General features: G+C 39.4%; 1 protein-coding gene across 4 annotated transcripts in view; it reads left to right on the forward strand.

Moving 5' to 3' along the window:
• Positions 1-20,100, forward strand: part of LOC134538271 (titin-like) — a 453,345-nt gene that overhangs the window by 217,539 nt on the left and 215,706 nt on the right. The gene's annotated exons all lie outside the window — the stretch shown is intronic.

Raw genomic sequence — 20,100 nt, forward strand, 5'->3', positions numbered from 1 at the left:
AGGTGAATATTCGGGCGTGTTCGGGCAGTGACAGAACTTGGTGTACATCTTAGGCTTCCCGTGCTCTGTGCCTTCGTGTTTACACTCGTAATACATCCTCTGTCACGCTACCTCGAGGTTCTGAGGATAGAAATGAGATGAAACAGCAGTCTAAAATAATAAAACAACTGCAAATTTTTTTTTATAAAAAAACACGTCTGAGAGCGTTGTTAATAAATGTGTCATGCCAAAGCAAATCATGTTTCTGAATATCAATCATGTGTCATTTACTGATGCACCATTAGCCAAAGAATCCTCTATTTTCAATGCTTCAATCCTGACAAACTAGTTGTGAAACAACCTGTTCTATCAGCAAATAAATAAATAAATAAATAAATATATATATATATATATATATATATATATACCAGTCATTCGTTTGCAATTTTCAATTTTTACACGTTTTAAGTTAATCTTTTGACAGTAATTAAACATATTAAACGCGTAGATAGCAGTTGGCTGGCTAAGTGACACTTACAAGAGTTTGATTTTTACTGAACGTAATCTCAGCAAACATATCAAAGGCCATTAGGATGCGTGAAAATCTGCGATCGTTCGTCCTTTCACGAAAGAATGCATCAGAGATTCTGTAAGCATTCTTAAAACTATTCGGCAGATCAACAAAAATGGCTGACATTGTTTAAAATTCACTTATCAAATATTATTTTAGGTTTAAGGGCCATTTAAGAAGTCAGTCAGAACTCCAGTCATCATCAGTTAAAAAACAAAACTTCTAAAATCAGTAGAAGAGGAATTAATAACTTGTGTTTCGTGTTTTTGTAATAATGAAAAAATTCGGGCTTTATTATACAGATTATCCCGCTTTATTTCTTACATTCTCTATGTTCTTTCATCTCCCATCCCCTCCCTCCCGCAAACCCACCCCAACCGAATTAACTTTTAAATTATTCATTATAAAGTTTTAATATGTCTTCAAATGTATAGCTCGATTTTTTTACACCGTAGACATTTATTTGTGCACCACGGCGTATGGCGTGATCGTGGCGGTAAGGAAAAAGGAATTAAGCATGTGAAATATTTTCTACGTTAATAACTGAAGTCAAAATCAGAACTTCTCGCACCCTTTTTTTAGCAAAAAATTTTTTTGGTAATAGTTAAATTTAACTCTAATTCCTTGCGGTTGTGCTGTTAACATCTTTGTTTAAAAATACTAAATTTGTGATGATGATTTAATTTTCTCCTTAGCGAGTACCTTTCAAGCTTTTAACACATTTCAAGCATTAGCCTTCACACATCTACCGATTGTTTTGCCAACCGATCGGTGTCTTCGGTGACTCAAATTTTGAACAAACACGCACTCAATAAACTAATACTTCCATGATTGTAAATTTCTCTGTGGCGATACATTAAAGACCTTCCGAAGAAAAAAAAAACAGGGCCCGTAGCACTACTAACCTATATTTCTCTTGAATCTCCAATCTTCGCAATTCTGGCTCACTACTCAGGCTTAGTCATCCTTGCCATATTGCTAAGGTAACCCGCATATTGTAGAATACAATATAGGAAAATCAGGCCTGTTAACATGGGCGAAGCAGGAGACGCACTACTACAGCGCTCCTAGCGGCGTTAATTGTAAGCATACGCACGAAAATCAAATTTGTGCACGTTTTAATGGGGTTTCTTAGGTCATGGAGGTAAAAAGTAAAACCTCCATGACCTAGGCACGGATTTTGTTTCTAAATTCGGAAACAAACTGTCCTTGCACTGAAAATAATACTAATACGTAGAGACCTGCAAAATTCGCGGGTTCAATGACCTCCAGGATAGACTCTACTACACTCTACACACTCGGGCAAATGCCACCTGTTCATTGGCTGTTGACTTGTCAGTCGTCTCAACTGAGTGTCTGTGATTCAACACTTCTTTGAGCGAGGGTCTCTAATTGGCCGTCATTTATCCAGATTAACAGTGAACCGGTGGTAGAAGCAGCGCTAAGGTATAATTATTTGAATTGTAGCATATCACGAAATGAATCCGCGAATTTTGCAGGTCTCTACAACACGTATTAGTTCTGATTTTTTTATATATATATATAAAATGAATATCAGTTAAAGTTAAATGAAAACTTAAAAATCTTGTAACCACGGCATTGTTTACAACTCTAGTTACAGCTCCTGCTGCCAGGATCGCTGTGCATCACTTGTCTCGCGGATTTTCGACGAATTTCCTGTATTAACCTGCTACAATATTTGGGTTGCGTTCAGTGTTGTTTCGAGCCCCAAAATTAGATTTATGATTTACTGGTCGTACAAAGCCAGCCAGCTCCTATCGATCAGGTACCAGAAGTCCGTTCGAAGGTCCAGAAACGTTTTCGGGACATTTTTAGAACATTCTCGAACATCCTGGAAAATTGTAGAACCACCTGGATGATTCATATAACATTCTGGAACATTCCACGACATTCTCGAACATTCTGGAACGTTTTGGCACTTCGGCACTCGATTCCCAGCTGATTCACCGACTTCCCGTGAGAAGTAAATTTGTGTAATGCCCTTTTTTGGCACCCAATCTTCGAACCCAACCCCTTACAAACAGAAAACTTCTTCATAGACGGCGGATGGAGAGCTACCATACAAAACAATATAACCCCATGGGGCTGCGGGGGTGGGTTTTGGAGTTACAGCGGCACGCCCGAACAAACCACGCTTACATTTTTTATTATGTATATTGACAGCAGTTGAGTCCCGTTATCTGGACTGGATGGAACCGGATCTTGTCCGAATCACCGAAAGTCCCAAATCAAACGTAATCCGCCTTGAAATGCATGCAATTCAAAGTTAAATCTGGGTACAACTATAAAAACATACACATATTTTTTAAAATAAATATAATCACAACTTTTCCTATAGCTTTATTTTAGTTTCAATATTACTTTTTACGTAGACCAACTTTTAACCTACGAACCAATCTAAGATTGACAAAACAAAAACAAAAAATGGTGATTAGATGCTGTTTTCTTTTATTTTAAATCTTGTCCCATTCTATTATAACAAAAAAAAATTCATTTTGATGTCAATTTGAAAAGAAAAAAAGAGGTTTTCTCTCTCTATCTCCCCCTCCCCCTCCCTTTGTAAATAAAATAATCGTTCCCAGCAACATTACGCCCAAGGCGGCTGAAAATCTCAGGCTGACATCTGTGGGTGGAAGGCAATAACGAAGTACTGTCACTCACATGCCGGAGATTTTCCGCTTGATACGCTCGCGTCTCGCTGGATGAATATTTTTTTTTGGAGGGGAAGGGGGACTGAGAGAGAGAGAGAGAGAGAGAGAGAGAGAGAGAGAGAGAGAGAGAGAGAGAGATAGTTCGGGCACCGGACGTCAGATCACATCTCTGCGCGGGAAACTCCACTCAATTCGTCCACGTCACAGAACAGCGAGCTGTGGCATCAATTTCCTGGTCTCAATGGCTGCAGGGAGAACGTCAAGTCGGTGGGTCCAATAACTCAGCCATATTTTCTTTTTCTTTTGACCTTTACCGCTTGTCAACAGCTAGGTTATTAGAGACGGAAATGGGAACATACACTTCCCTTTTAGATCTGATAATTTTTTAGTTTTTATGTTTATACTTAGAAATACCTATCATAAACATTACAATTTACTACAGCAAAATATTTTAAAAAACATTAATTTTTTACCTATATTAAAAAAAACACTAAAAAAATTTCTATTCTCTGAAGGAATATATATAGAAAATAAGACTATGGCTTTAATGACCCGAATTTTGCCCACAATAATAAAGACAACTATTATTTATAATATACGAAAATTTAATTTATTAAAAGGTGACGGAGACTTATTTTAAAGTTTAAATTATGTTCACACGGTAAAAGATGATTTCAGAAATACGCTTTTTTATTGTATTTTAAGAAGGTAAGCGTGTTCTCCCTAAACTTTTTGATTTTTGTGTGATGATCGTAATGTTTTATATCTTGGAATGTTCGACTCCATGTGGTATGCACGGAGCAAAAAAAATCCAACAAATAAATAAAAATGGAATTAAAGACGTAAATAGTATCCTTTGCACTATTTTATCGTCAGGCTCTATACCCTGTAATTTCCGGGAAAATATCACTTGTTTTACGTGAGCAGCTTCAGTGCACGTACTATTTACACAGGACCTTTATGTAGTTAATTGAGCCTCAAAATTTAATGATAAATGTGTACTGCAAGCGAAGATATAATTTTTCTCTGTAAAACAAAACTATAATTCGTTTATACACCCTTAAGGGAGGAATTTCAGAAAAGGTAAAAAAAAAAGTTAGAGGTTTTTGTTAGCATACTAACTATTAGTGTCCAATGTCTTAATTTATGCTTGATAAGCATCAGATATATGATAAAAAAATTATAAAACTATCTTCACCCCCCTTTAGCTCTCTCAATGGTGATTGTTGATAATTATATACAGCCAAGTTGTCTAAGTTTGTCAAAAACCTTAATAACAACAAAAGTTTCAATGGGATCAGTTCATTATTTTTCTTGGGACACCGGAACAAAGAGAAAACATAAACAACATACACATAAAACTTAATATATACATATATATTTTTGGGTTCTTCTAAATGTAAAAATATGTTTCCTATTGCTTTTTTTATGAAACAAGCAATTTGCAAGTTTTTGGTGTGTAAACATCTTAGCTCTCGGTATACAGCAGTAGTTTTAGAATGGAACGAATGTGCCAAAGTCGTCAAAATGGCGGACCAACGTGTAGCAACATTAAACCCGTATATAGTCACTTACTTAAGCATTAGTGGACATACCAAACGTAATGGTGTGCCAAATGAAACTTTATGATAGTATAACTACCCTGGAATATATTGGGTAAACTTAAACAGTCACAGTAAGAAAAAGTAATTACAGTGTGTTAATACGTAAGAAAAATGGCACTGCAGTTATTATAATACACATTCTCCTTCCCAAATTCCTTGGAAAAAAAACTCAAGGGTGATTTTTTTGACGTGGTTCAAAGCTCTTCATTGAAAACGTGTTTTACTTTTTAATTAACATAAAAGGTAATAAAATACAATTATTTGAGTCTTTTAAGCAGAATCAGATATGCAAACATATACTCACGGTTGTAATGTGTGTTTTAAAATGTTTCAGGTTAATAGTCTAGTAACTTTTTAGTGAATTTTAAAAAGATTGATAGTATTTTAATAAAATTCCTTGTCGAAAATCATGCTCAAAACCTGGGTTTAGAATTTTTATGAAGTCAATTTCGCTTTTATCTGAGCCGTTTAATATATTTAAAAATTTCCGTCCGTTTGTTGCTAATATCTGCGCTTGATGGCGGCAAGCAACGTTTACGATTCGTGCAGCGAATTCTAGCGGCGGGCGCACAAAGTACGTGAGTGATACGCGTCCAGAAATTTCGATATTTGAAAAGCAAATATTACCTACATTTGTCAGTATATTTATCACACTCGGCATTATTATTTTTTAAGATTTCTAACCGGCGAGTACTGAAAGACTCGCTCACTTTTATTTATTTATTTTAGTTCTAAATAATTTTATTAATATAAAATACACAATGTACAAGAATTTTTCGATTAATAATTTAGGGTGTCGCTATCCAGTTTGGTAATCACTATTTGCACATGCATTTTTAACCGGGCGAATAAATCGCGCATGGAAGCCTTGCGTCACGTGTTCGCAATAAACGGCGGCGAGTGACGCAAAGCCTGAACCTCACGCTTTGGAACTCGGTGCGCAGCGGCGCGCTCGTCATATATCTCTTTTTATTTTTTTTTATCAGATGCGGGCGAGAAATAAGTGCCAGTGCCGGAGGTTTACTGCAGTGCTGCCATCTGGACGCTTGCGACACTCTCTCGACAAAAATGGTTCTTTCCCCCCCCCCCCCCCCCCCCCAACCCCGACCGACCGACGCGAAGCGAGAAGTCTCCTCCTCTGTGGACGACTCCGACACGCTTCTCGGACTGACCGCGGGCGACAACGCGATCTCGCAACCCGAGGACGTCCGACCTTTGCCGAAGTTGGCCTTTCGCCCGGCCATCTCGGGCTTCGCAAAAGCACGGCGTCTCCTGCGTGAAGTCGCATCTCGCCTTTCGCCACCAGAACATAGGTCGATATACCAGTGGACATGTTTTTGACTTCAATGTCAATTTTTTCCGTGTCCCAGAACCACCACGCTTCCTCTACTTACTCTCTAAAAACGCACCCGGAAGAAAACGATTTTTTTCCCCCAACAAAATATTTGTTTCTTTTCTTTTTGGCCAAATAAGTATATTGAAACAAATATTTTGTTGTACGAAAGATTCAGCTGACCAAAAAAAAATAGTTTTGTAATGTAAATGTTATACTGGGTTCGTATTCTTACCCAGGCATTTAGGCTTTGTGTAGTCCCAGTACCTCCTATAGTTGAAATTATTTGTAAACCTTTAACTGCACAATTTTCCGGTATTAACTGCGCACATTAATAAGCATGAAAATACAAAATAAAGTGAAATTATTGAATATTCAGTCATCTTTCCCATGGTTTGAAAATTAAATGCTTGACTGAAACATCAATTAAATTATAAAACCATGCACCAATTTTCGCACGAAACACTGCATTATTTTGAAACACGTATTTCATGTATGCAAAAATAACATTGCCGTGCATTTTTTTACAAATTTACAATATACTTCTTTTAGTATTACAAACTGTTTCTTGACAAATGGTTTACAAAGACGTACAGTTTTTTTTTTTTTCCTTTTTGCCTCTGTCCCATTGAGCCCAAGCGTGTCATGATTGAAAGGAGGGAGGGGGGGGGTGGCAGTGCCTGGTAACGTTCTTCGCATCCCCGAGATTACCGTCGCGAGAAGTGTGGTGTAACTTGAACGCCGTTGTTCTTGGAGCTTCGAGTGTAGAGTCGAGGGGTTCTAATGTCACGAAAACTTTGGGGGGGCTTCCAGACTTTTCCTGAGTGGAACATCGCAGATATATATAAGGCGACGCTGACCTTTGGCGGGCAGAGACAGTGGGTTGGGGGGGGGGGGGGGGGGCGACATGGGCGAGCGAGTGCGAGACTCGCGATAGCAGTGACGTGGAGAGAGAGCGAGCGATAGCCGGGCGTCAGCGACGGGCTTCATGTACGGAGAGATCCGGAGCACCCGGTGACGGTGTTGTGTGTGCGGCGGACGGAGACGCACCACAACGCCGAAATACCACAACGCCGAACGTACAATAACGCCGAAATGCCAAATTGACTACAAAGCCGACAGCTAGAAAACTGCTGTGTACCACAACGCCGAATCACCACAACGCCGAAATACATTAACCCCGGAAAAATGTCATTGCAGGACTGCCACAAAGGTTAGGTTAGGTAAGTGTTAGCACACAAATTCATTCAGTTGTTTTTCATTTTGCTCCTGTGGGCCCCCTCCCCCTTACCCGCAGCAACATTTTTCGGCGTTACTGTATTTCGGCGTTGTGGTGCACAGCAGTTTTCTAGCTGTCGGCGTTGCGGTCATTTTGGTCTTCGGCGTTATGGTATTCGGCGTTACTGTATTTCGGCGTTGTGTTGCACAGACTTGGCAGCTACTTAGTGATTTGTGAACAGACTTTTAATTTTGGTGATTTTATTAGTGATGTAAATTATAGTAGTAATTAAAACTGAATAAAAATTAATTGGGCTATCCTTACGAACCTGTTTTAACCCACTCGTGACAATATATTATATTAGCTATATTATGGCAAGAGATTGCCGATTTTTTTCGTTGATCAGGTATATGTTAGTTTAAAAAAAAAACATCCTAAATAGCTAGAAAAGGATTTTACGATTACTGCACATAAAAAGTAAAACAATTTTTTTTTTACTTTTCATAAATAATGCCCACTAAAAATATTTCAAAACTTATCACAACCTTATACGATTGTTGATTTAAAAATAGTCAGCTTTGCCAGCTTTTGCGGAGAATAAAATTTAGAATGTTTATTTACTAACACGAACTGATGGATTCACGCCAAAATTTCATAGGCTTGAACTAACGATTGAGAATTTAACTTGGAACTGATTTCGCATATTTCGCACAGGTTGTGTGCACAGTCGGGTGCATGACGTGCCATGCATTCGCTTATGTTTTTGACGTGACAATTTCTAATAAATCGATGAACGCCGGCTGCACGCACAAAAAAGAGTCCCGTTACGCACATTGTCCCGTTTCACTGTGTCCCGTTACACTCATTTTGTATTGCTCTTTGCTAACCTGAACCTCCTAGCATTGCGACCGAGTCCGTGGCGTAAATCTGTTTTCATGCATTTCAATGTAACATTTTCATTGCTCTTTGCTAACCCGTTCCTCCTAGCATTGCTGCAGAGTCCGTGGCGCAAATAATTATATTATTTGTGTCTGCATCTTGGTGCTGGGTAAGCCATTTTCCTTCACATCATCCTTGAAACACTCCCATTCGTTTCCTACTTTTCCTATCATCGTCCTATCCTTAACAGAATAACACAGATTGTAAGAAGTTAAATAGCAAACATGTATAAAAGTTATAGTTAGAATAATCTCTTCGTTAAAGTAATAAACATATTTGAATTAATGAGTGGCAATAAAAGTAAATTTATCAATTAAATTGTAGATTTCATTTCACTCCTTCTTTGTATCCATACAAAATAGTGATAACTCAATAAAAAATGATTCAATTTTATTCATAAAAGTATGCAATCATTTCATCAATGTTTTGTTATGTCGTTGTCACGTTAAACTATCGTCCGTAAACCGACTTTACAGGTAACCAATTTTTTTTTTTTACCCAGCCTTAGCGATTATGGCCACCGAGAATCCAGACAAAATCGTTGACAGGATGACTTTATACCTACCATAGGTTTCTTTGAAACTTACGAGCACAGATGATCGTGATAAGCTAAAGATTGTTCCCGTTCCATTAAACCTATAAAAGACGTAAGTGGGTTACCGGAACAATAATTTATATGCAATAAAAGATTTTCCGCTGTCGTTTTCATAACACATAACAAATTACCTGAAAACAAGTTTTTACTAAGATTTGCCAAATCTGGCTGCAAATTTTGCTGTTTATTTTAACTTGAGAGGTAGTTTGTCATGGAAGTGTGTTAACTGTACAGTTTTTCTTCATTTTCGTTGTCTTACCGTGTCCTTAAGAGGAAGTTGGAGACACATGCATATCCTCTTTTTTTAATAACTCGTATTTAAAAAAAAATATGTTTTATGTAATACGAGCAACACTGAAGCGCATGTCACACTCGTCTAAAATATGTTATTTTCCAGCTACGGTTCATTCAAGAAATGGAACGTGGAAAAGCTGGCTCTCCCATAAAAGGCCACGGATTTGTCCCTGGTAGGTTATTAAATGACGCCTACGCCGTCAAACATTTTACACTGAAAATATTATTTTGTAAATGGAACATAAGTATCCATGCAAAATTACAGATATTTGTAATTTTTTACGTTTACATGAAAACAACTGTATCACTACAAAATAGCTTTCGCAGTACTACTAGGTTGGGATACTTATCCGGGCATTAATGCTTTGTGTTGTCCCAGTTCCTTCAATAGTTAAATATATTTCTAAACCGCTCTCTGAATAGTTTTACTGTATTAACTGTGAAGTTTTATAAGCATAATAACACAAAAAATTCAAATGATTTAACATTCGATTATTTTTTTTTCAATGGTTTAAATACTGTGCATGAATGAAACATCAATTAAAATGTAAATTAAAGCTCTAATTTTCGTAAGATATACTTAGTATTTATTAATTCACATATGCAAAAATAACCATAGCAAAGTTACAATATATATATTGTAGTATCACAAACTATTTCTTTGGCAGCTGGTTTCCAAAGGAATCTTTTGTTAAAGTTTGTATAGAAAATATATTTTTTTTTTCATATAGTATGTTGAAGCCAAATACGAAGATCGAGCACAATGAGAAACAGGCATGTGGTACTGTCAGGTCCACTCTTGCATGCGTGTATAGGTGTGTGTGTGTGTTAAAGACACTCCTCTCATTGTGTTTGTTATTGATACTATCTGCTCTACTTCCATTGTCGTGAGGCATTGTGGGCGTACTGCACACGCTGACAGCTGATCGTGTGGAACAATCTAAACCAACTTTATTTATTCGTAGCAACAACATATCATGGCAACTTCGCCTTTTGTTTTAACTTACCCGTCGTACACTGTAATTTTTTGACGTGACAACGTCTAATAAATCCATGAACGCCGGCTTCAAGCACGAAAAAGTGTCCCGTTACGCACATTATCCCGTTACGAGGTGTTCTGTTACGCTCATTGTACGCTTGCGCCGCATATATCTCTCTTCTCTTGGAACAACCATCGATTTGACTTTTTCGAGGCACATTAAACTTGAAACACTCCCATTTGTTTCCTACTTTTCCTATCATCGTCCTATCCTTAACGGAATAACACAGATTGGAAGAAGTTAAATAACAAACATGTATAAAAGTTATAGTTAAAATAATCTCTTCGTTAAATTAATAAACATATTGGAATTAATGAGTGCAAATAAAAGTAAATTTATCAATTAAATTGTAGATTTCATTTCACTCCTTCTTTGTATCCATACAAAATAGTGATAATTCAATAAAAATGATTCAATTTTATTCTTAAAAGTATGCAATCATTTCATCAATGGTTTGTCATGACGTTACGTTAAACTATCGTCCGTAAACCGACTTTACAGAGAACCATTTTTTTGTAAATGAAACAAAATTTTTTTTTTTTTAAAATTACAGATGTTCGGAAATTTTTACAATTACATGAAAACAACTTTATCACTACAAAATAGTGTTTGAATTCTTACCCGTGCATTTATGCTTTGGGTTGTCTTAGTGGCTCTAATAGTTAAAGTTATTTGTAAACGGTTCCCTGAATTGCTTTCCAGTATTAATTACGCACATAATAACCATAATAAAGTCATAAATTGAATATTCGATTATCTTTTCCACGGTTTAAAAATTTTTTTGTTTGAATGAAGCATCAATTAAAATGTAAGACTACGCGCCAATTTTTGTAAGAAATACAAGTATTATCTCGAAAAAAAAAGTATTTTATACATAAAAAATAGCAATAGCCTTGTGTTGTACAAAGTTACAATATATATAATTTTTTTTTAGTATTACAAACTGGTTTCCAAAGGCATCTGTATGGATAAAGCATAGAGAATATTAAATATTAAAGCAAGATTTTTTTTTGAGCATAGACACCTGCTAAATTCGCGTTATTGTTTTTCAAGTGCCAGGCTATGAGCTACAGGCGTATGTATATTCATGTCGATGTCATGTGTTCATTTGCTGCCGCCAGGTGTCGCCTTCTCTCCGGAATCGCACATGATTTGGTCAGATGTTTCCCTGCGTGTTCGTCATTGGCTCCTAGTCCTTCAGGGCGTGTCAGATAACACGTGATACAATGACCAGGATCCTTCAACTGCGATAACATGTTCAATTTTTTTTTCCTGACCTAACTAAAACTAAGTGTATTTTGGAGGGGTCCGGGTTAGGGAGGGACCTAGGTGCGTCTCAGGCCGAAGCCTATACGCCTAGTCATGCTGGGATTAGCCATGCAGGGAGAGGGTCGCATGCATCATGTGCTAGGAGGGGATTGGCCAGCCATGGCAGCGATTGGCGCCATGACTAACTCCCCTCACTCTTAAATCTAGACTATAACTAGAGATAGGGTGGGCCCAGGTAAAACCTGCATAGACACAGGGAAAACCCTGGGCACATTCATGCGGGATGCAAATTGGCATGCATTACGTGTAGGAATTTACAGGAGACAGATGATGGTCTGGATGAAGTGTTGGACAGAGTAGAAAAGAGTCTACCATGCGGGGGTTGGGAACTTGGACAACATGTTCAATATAGAATGTGTAACGCCCGAATCCACACGAAAAAAAAAAAATCCGAGAACAAGCCATTTGTTCTGTGCCTGATAACAGAGTGCAATGAACTTAAAAATGCCGGATTATAGACTGCATAATGCTTTGTTTATTCTTACCGGTCACACTTTTTTTTGACCTTATTGTGAATCTACCGATCGGTTTATACTTTCTTTGAATGATTCTAAAATGGAAAAAATTGATTTAAGATTTTTTGAGGTACCTACACCATTCCTAGCCACACTACAGGTCATACGAAACAGCAATAACGAACACAAAAGATGGATATGAAAATACACTGAAAACAAGCTAAACTCAAAAGATGTAAAAAAAGTTAAAAGCCTAATACAGAAAAATTCGTTCAAGTATTAAAAAAAATTATTACAGCAAAGACAGACAGAGTGGGCTAACAACCACGAGACAGTAGCGAAAAAGGACAGTAAATAAAGATAAAAACTAACTTGGACAACACACCGAAAAAACATATAAACCGCAAGAAGAGTTTGGAAGCCTACTGTATGAGTTTGTACTGTAGTTGTAGTGTCCAGTATATATGTTTTGTCACATCGCTGGGTTCGCCTGTGCATCTCTGTGTTATTGTTGTTGTTGTTGTTGTGTTGTCCACATTATCTGTTTCGTGTCATCGTTGGGCTAGTCTGTTTGTCGCTGGGTTGTCCAAGTTCGTTTTTGTCTTTATTTACTGTCTCTTTTTATACTGTCTCGTCGTGGTTATCCCACCGTGCCCGTTTGTACTGTAATAATTTGTTGAATTTCTGTGATGTTTATGTTTTTAATTTTTTACATGTTTTGTCTTTTTTTCTGTGTTTTCATATTCATATTTTCTGTCCGTTATTGAGATTTTTATGATATAAAGCGTAAACAGTAAAGGCGTAGTCTATGGCCAAAAATCAACTTTAAATCAATCGTAATATTGGTTATTGGTAAGAACTACCCTTAGGGCGTGCCAAAACAAGTATTTCTCAGTTAGAAACGTTGCAAAAAAACATAACAAATGTTCTGAGGATAACATGAATAGTTAAAACGAATCCGTTAAATTTTCGGATCTCCAGGTATTACGTAGTGTGAAATTATCAAAAAATGTTATTGCCTCGGAACAGCACGGAGAGATTTCCTGACAGTCTGTCCCCGAAATAACCTCGGCATGCTGTGACGTAGTTGAAGTCACCTTTATTTATACCTCGCCATTGCCACATTGTAACGCCCGAAACATTGCATAAATGGTGCTTGACACAGTCTGTTTACAGTTAGTAAGTATACAAACTAAGAATCTCCGTGGTTAAACACAGTCACTTCCATAAAAATACCGTTATTCATAACTGTTCCCACAAAGAAAAAATCTACACCTGAGCCAATGTTTTAGGGCATCCAACCGACATAGCGCAGACTAAGAGCTGAGAAAAATGTAATCATCCAAAAAAATTAATTTACCTGAAATTTACGATGAACACTAGTTCGAAACTACTCAGGGATATTCGTAAATACACGGGAAGTGTGTTAACACGAATCGACAAGAACAATCTTTGGTACACTAACGAAATATTCAAAAACGTCTTAAGTCGTTGGATAAAACACTCCTGTTTCTACCACGTGTGTTTTTACCTTGTTTACTACGAAACAAAAAAAAAAACCTGGAGATCTCGGATCCGGGTGTACCGTTTCCCACAAAGATTCAGCTGTTTGGAATTTCGAAGTGTACCTACTCTTCGTTTACCCGGGGTCCGGTCTTCGTTGGAAGTCCCGTAGCTTTGTTGTGATTTTCCAACAGTTTACAGACGGGGTCACCACCTTATTCCCTAGTCTTTCAGATCGCGAACAGACTGGAAGCCTGAATAGTGATTAATACTGTTGTCCACCGCCAGGGACACCAATGCGGACCGCAAGGTCCCAGCTCCTAACCCCAACATGGCTGGATCTCTCTGCCCCTGATCAACTCTTCCTCATGGACCATCTTTCTAGTCCTGTCCTGAACCTGCCTGCTTGATGCTTGCAATTGTTTTAACCCTCCATGAATGGGGCCAGGGGGTTTTCCCTGTGTCTTCGCAGGTTTCGCCTGGACCCGAACTTAACCAGTTACAGCTAAAGGAGAGTGGAAAAAAAAATTCGTGGGTTTCAGTGACCTCCAGGATAGACTGCCACGATCTCTGAACGCCCGGGAAAACGTTACCTATTCATTGGCTGCTGACTCGAGAGGCATCTCAACTGGGAAACATGTGATTCTTCACTTCCACAGACCTCCAAGTCAACAGAAGACGCAGGAAATATAAAAAAGTATAATTATTTTAATTTTAGCGTATCAAGAAATTAAGCTGCGAATTTTTTCCGGTCTCCAGTTAAAGCCTATAGTTTAAGATAGAGGAGGTAGCCATGACATTAAATGCATCCCAGATCAAGGCACAACTCTGCATGGTATCCTTTCTGATTGGACGTAAACGCTTCTGACTTGGACGCACCTAGAGTCTTTTCTAACACAGACCCCTCTCCACTTAGTTTTAGTTGGGTTTGGGAAATAAATATTACTTGGCGACCTCGCAGGTTCGCAAAATGGCGCAAAGATTTATTGCCACGTGAGGCGCCAAACCTCCCACGCAGGGTGACCCGTCAACTGGGCCAGGGTGGTAAGAGGGGAGGGGGAAGGGGGATAGTTCAAGGCTACCCTGGCGCCAGCTGTCATCTCCCTAATAAGGCAAGTTCGTGGCGCCGGGTGCCTCAGTGCGGTTTTTACATTCTCCACCTCTCGGTTTGTGCTCGTTGAACTATTGAAACCAACAGCCTCTTTCTGACCCCCCCCCCCTTCTCACTCTTTCTCTCTCTTACTCTATAACGGGGCCCCGCCTACCCGGGCAAGCATACGCAGAGCTTCAGAAGAAACCACGCCATTTGTAAACTTCTTGAAGATATCATAGTGGTGGTGTCAGTTTACCTGTAAAATTCGTGATTTCAAATCCCTAAAGGATTGACTCCATGATCCTCTACGCACTCGTGCAAATTACATCTGCTGATTGGTTACCGACTCGGTAACACCTGTTGACTGGGATGATCGTGATTCGCTAATTCTTCTGTTAAAGATTTTTCATTGGCCCAGAGTCCTTCAGATAAACTGTGGCCCAATCACTGAAGCAAAATAATGTCGAAAGTATTTGGACTCTATCCTATCGCGAAATGAATTCCCGAATTTTACAGGTCTCTACCAATGGCCCTTTAAAATACTCTGAGAGCGAATAAGGTGTGCGATTCCCGGATTTTCGTTCAAAACTGTGTGCATGTTCTTAGAATAAATTTTTGGTCGTGAAACACTGGGTACTTATTCTTGATACCACGCTTTTCTCTTCGTTTCTCCGCCATGTGATCTCACGGTCACCGCTCAGATCTCACGGTTGTCCTGCGCACGACGGGACGACTGCTCGCCAGTCTAGAGGAGACACCGCGCTAGAAGGGGGACGCACCACAACGCCGAAATGCCAAATTGACCACAACGCCGACAGTTAGGAAACTGCTGTGTACCACAACGCCGAAATACACTAACGTAGAAAAATGTCATTGCAGGACTGCTGCAAAGGTTAGGTTAGGTTAGACTAGGTTAGGTTAGACTAGGTTAGGTTAGACTAGGTTGGGTTAGGTTAGGCTATGCTAGGATAGGCTAGGTTAAGTTAGGTTATATTACGCTAGGTTAAGTTAGGTTAGGTAAGGCTAGGTTTGATTGTGGTATTTCGGCGTTAAGGTAAATTTAAGAAACCCACACAAATTCATTCAGTTGTTATTTCGGCGTTGTGGTACACAGCAGTTTTCTAGCTGTCGGCGTTGTGGTCCATTTTGACATTCGGCGTTATGGTATTTCGGCGTTGTGGTAACGAAACGGGCTAGAAGAACCAGCGAGCGTCGCGCTTATCATCCCGCCTCGCCAACACCCATGATACACCCCTGACGAGGCGGGCTCCTTAACAATCCCTTCTGGACGGGAGACGCTAGTCGCAGAGGAGTCACGCAACCAGTAATGGCCAGTAACACCACTCGGATGCCCTTCGATCGGTGATCCAATGATCTTGGCCCAAAGAGTTGATATGAATTAAAGCAGTCTGAAACATTTAAACACAGTACTTTGCGGCCATTGTCTGGAGTTGCCAAACAACTTTCATACAACTATTAATAGATTTTGACTTAAAAAAAAAGTTATAATTAATACTAATTATATCATGTCCTGCATGCGTTGCAATGACTCAATAAAATTTTTTTTTTCGTAATTTGTTTGAAGTAGTTACACATATACAAAGCATCTCTCTATCCCTCTCTAATTCTATATCCATCTCTTTATGTATACCTATCTCTATATATCTCTATCGGTCGATATCTCTCCTCTATATACCCATACTCTCACTATATAGCAATGAAAAGCTTAAAAATATATGTATTTTTACCTATCTATATTTTTATCTGTCTTTCCACCTGTCGTAGGTGTGACATAGGTATGTATAAAAAACACGCGCGTATTCGAATGCAATGTTGTGTCAAAATTTCAAAGAAATGGCCGTAGGGGCATGCACTTTTCGCGAAAAGATTCCGAGACTAGGTGAAAGTTAAAACATTGTAGCATTGTCTGTGTGGGTGAGTTTCTTTCAGGCACATGTCCAATGTGAGTACAACCAATCACAGTAATTCAATACGGGAGCAAACGCGTCCTGAGTGGTTCCGTCAAATAAAAGCAACGACTTCTCTCGCAGACGGCCGCCAACTACAAGGAAGAAACCGCCGCTGCTGGTATAACTTGTTGCAGTCTAATAGGCGTTTAGATTTATTCGCAAAAAATGCCTGCCCCTAGCAATGAGTAGAGGCATGCATTTTTCGCGAAATAATCTGACTGCTTATTAGACTGCAAAAAGGTATACCCTCTCTAGCGATTGTTCCTTTGTGATTGGCGGCCGTCTGCGAGAGAAGCCATCGCCATGTTTGGCCGGGCCATTCAGGAAGTATTTGCTTCCGCACTGGAGGGCTGTGATTGGTGCGCCGACAGTAGACATGCACCTGGATTGAACCCAGCCAACCAAGAGACACAGACAGTGATACAGAGTTTTGACACACAGCTGGTCTGTAAATCTTTTCGCGAAAATTTCATGGCCCTAGCAATGGGTAGGTACACCTGTATTTCGCGAATACATCTCATGTCAAGGCATGTCACAAAACACTGTAGCTTTATCTTAGAGTAATGCCGAATCGTGTGCGTGCAGCAGTACGGTATCCACATTCCCATCGGCCCCGTCAAGTGCGGGAAAAAACACCTCTCGCCGACCACAGCCAATAACTACAAGAAAAAAAACTACGGTGTTTTGCGATGTACCTAGACACGAAATGTATTCGCGAAATACAGGAGTCCCCAGCAACGGGCGAAGAACTTTTCTGAGATTTAAGATTTTGAACTAACGAACATTTACATTTATATATACGTCTGTAGCAACGTCATCGGGCCGCTTCCTAACATCCCTGTCCGGCAGTAGTTGCCGCCGGCCCAGGCCAGGTTCGTGAGCTTGGTCTCCTGCGTGATGCTATCGGCCGTTCTGGGCTTCCCCCCTTGCCCCCCCACCCACACACCTCGGCGGAGCAAACCCTTTCCCAACACCGCGCGCATCCTTGTCCGGTGCTGGACTCACACTGCAGAAGACGACGCACCGAGAAAGTCGTGAAAAAAAGATTTTGACGTGACAACGTCTAATAAATCGATGAACGCCGCCTGCACGCACGAAAAATGTGTCCCGTTAAGCACATTGTCCCGTTACGCTGTGTCCCGTTACGCTCATTGTACGCTTGCGCCGCATCTATCTCTCTTCCACTCGATTGGAACAACCATCGATATGGACTTTTTACGAGGCGCATTAAACTTGAAACACACTCCCATTCGTTCCCTACTTTTTCCTATCATCGTCCTTTCCTTAACAGAATAACACAGATTGGAAGAAGTTAAATAGCAAACATGTATAAAAGTTATAGTTAAAATAATCTCTTCGTTAAAGTAATAAACATATTTGAATTAATGAGTGCAAGTAAAAGTAAATTTATCAATTAAATTGTAGATTTCATTTCACTCCTTCTTTGTATCCATACAAAATAGTGATAATTCAATAAAAATGATTCAATTTTATTCATAAAAGTATGCAATCACTTCATCAATGTTTTGTTATGACGTTGTCACGTTAAACTATCGTCCGTAAACTGACTTTACAGACAACCATTTTTTTTTTTGTCATCTTAGGCCGGTATTCCAAGACGTTCGGGTGAGGTAGCGAATAAGCCCTGCCTTTTTGGGACACGACAGTAAACTAACTCGAAGGGCCGTATTTCCAGAACGTGTCCGAACAGAATCCCGGTAAGGAAAACAAATCGGCAACCGTTCTAATAAAAGATGCCCTGCGCGAGGTTAGAAACTGGTTTCAACGCATTCTAGCGGGCGTTCGGCAACCATCGATAGAATTTTTACGGTAAAATTACCAGAGAGAGAGCAGCACCATCGCACAAAAATTGAACCGCCTTTCTAATTTTCTTATGTACTTTTTTTTAAGTTGCGATTATTTCTTTGTTATGACTAGAGACCCGTGAAATTCGCGGGTTCATTTCGTGTTATGCTAAAATTCAAATAATTATACCTTAGTGCTGCTTCTGTCATTGTCTCACTGTTAATCTGGAGGACTGAGGGCCAATTAGAGACCCTCACTCATAGAAGTGTCGAATCACAGGCCGCACCCAGTCGAGACGACTCACAAGTCAGCAGCCAATGAACAGTTGGCATTTGTCCGAGTGTGTAGAGGATATTGGAGTCTATCCTGGAGGTCATTTAACCCGCGAATTTCACGGGTCTCTAGTTATGACCATCGAAGTGTACAAAATGTTTTCCAGGTTAGTTTCGCTAACATAAAGTTTCATTTGGCACACCTACACTCTTAGTACGTCCCTACGTATATCATAATTGACTATATAAACGTTAATGGCGCCAGACGCGGGTTCGCCATCGGGACGAAATCAACGAAAAAGTGAGCTCTGCGCATTCGCGGAATTCGGGCAACAGATAAGCTACGGATATGACACCAAAATTTGGTACCCAAAAAATAAGTGATTGGTAGGGCCATGTAGATTTCGCGAAAAGATTTTAAGACCAGCTGAAAGTTAAAACACTGTAGCATCATCTGTGTTTCGTGATTGGGTGAGTTTCTTACAGGTACATGTCGATTGTAACAACACCAATCACAGTAATTCAGTGCGGAAGCAAACGCGTCTATAAATGGCTCGATAAAATAAGGCAACGACTTCTCTAGCAGACGTACTCCAATCACAAGGAAGAAACCGCTGGTGCGGGTATACCTTGTTGCAGTCTAATAGGTGTGCAGATCTTTTCGCGAAAAATGCCTGCCCCTAGTGATTGGTTGTGTCCTATCGTCCACATTCAAACCAAAACGCTTAGTTTTATGTCTTGGAATACTGGTCTTAGCCCCTAACAAATATTTCGTGGTGGCAACGAAATTATTTTGTATTATCAACGAAACCACTTATTAGTTACGATAAAATTTGTCTGTCACTTATAAGAAGAAACCGGGAAAATTCGCTGACATGCTTGAATCCAAACTTATATACCTTCTGACCTACTTCACTGATCCGACCACAGCCTACCTGAACGATTCTGAGCCAATGGAAAACCTCCAACAAAAGAAATATCGAACCGTAGGCCTACCAGTTGAAAGGTCTCGCGAGTCATTAATTAGCCAACGAGAATCTGGCATTTGGCCGAGTTTTTTTTTTTAGGGTTGTGGAGTCCAGCATGGAGATAATTTAATTCGCGATTTTTTTCCAGTACCCACTAATTGGTTTTTGGTTTCTTTCAAAGTGTTGAAATATTAACAACCGACGTTTTTTATAATTTTTTTTCAGAGATTTGTTGTTAGTATATATATTTTTTTCAGTTTTTATTTTTTTAATTTCGGAAGGTGAACAGCTGTCTCCCCTTGTCCCGTTCCTCTGGATTTGGGCGAGTTTACATGAAGAGACCGAATTTCCCAATTGGCCAAAGCCTTCTCGATTTAGGTATAGAGACCGGAAAATTTCGCGAATTCATTTCGCGATAGCCTGGGATCCAAACTCGTTCATCTTCAAGCTGCTTCAGT

Source organism: Bacillus rossius, chromosome 13 (genome assembly GCF_032445375.1).
Source record: "Bacillus rossius redtenbacheri isolate Brsri chromosome 13, Brsri_v3, whole genome shotgun sequence".
Lineage (NCBI taxonomy): Eukaryota > Metazoa > Arthropoda > Insecta > Phasmatodea > Bacillidae > Bacillus > Bacillus rossius.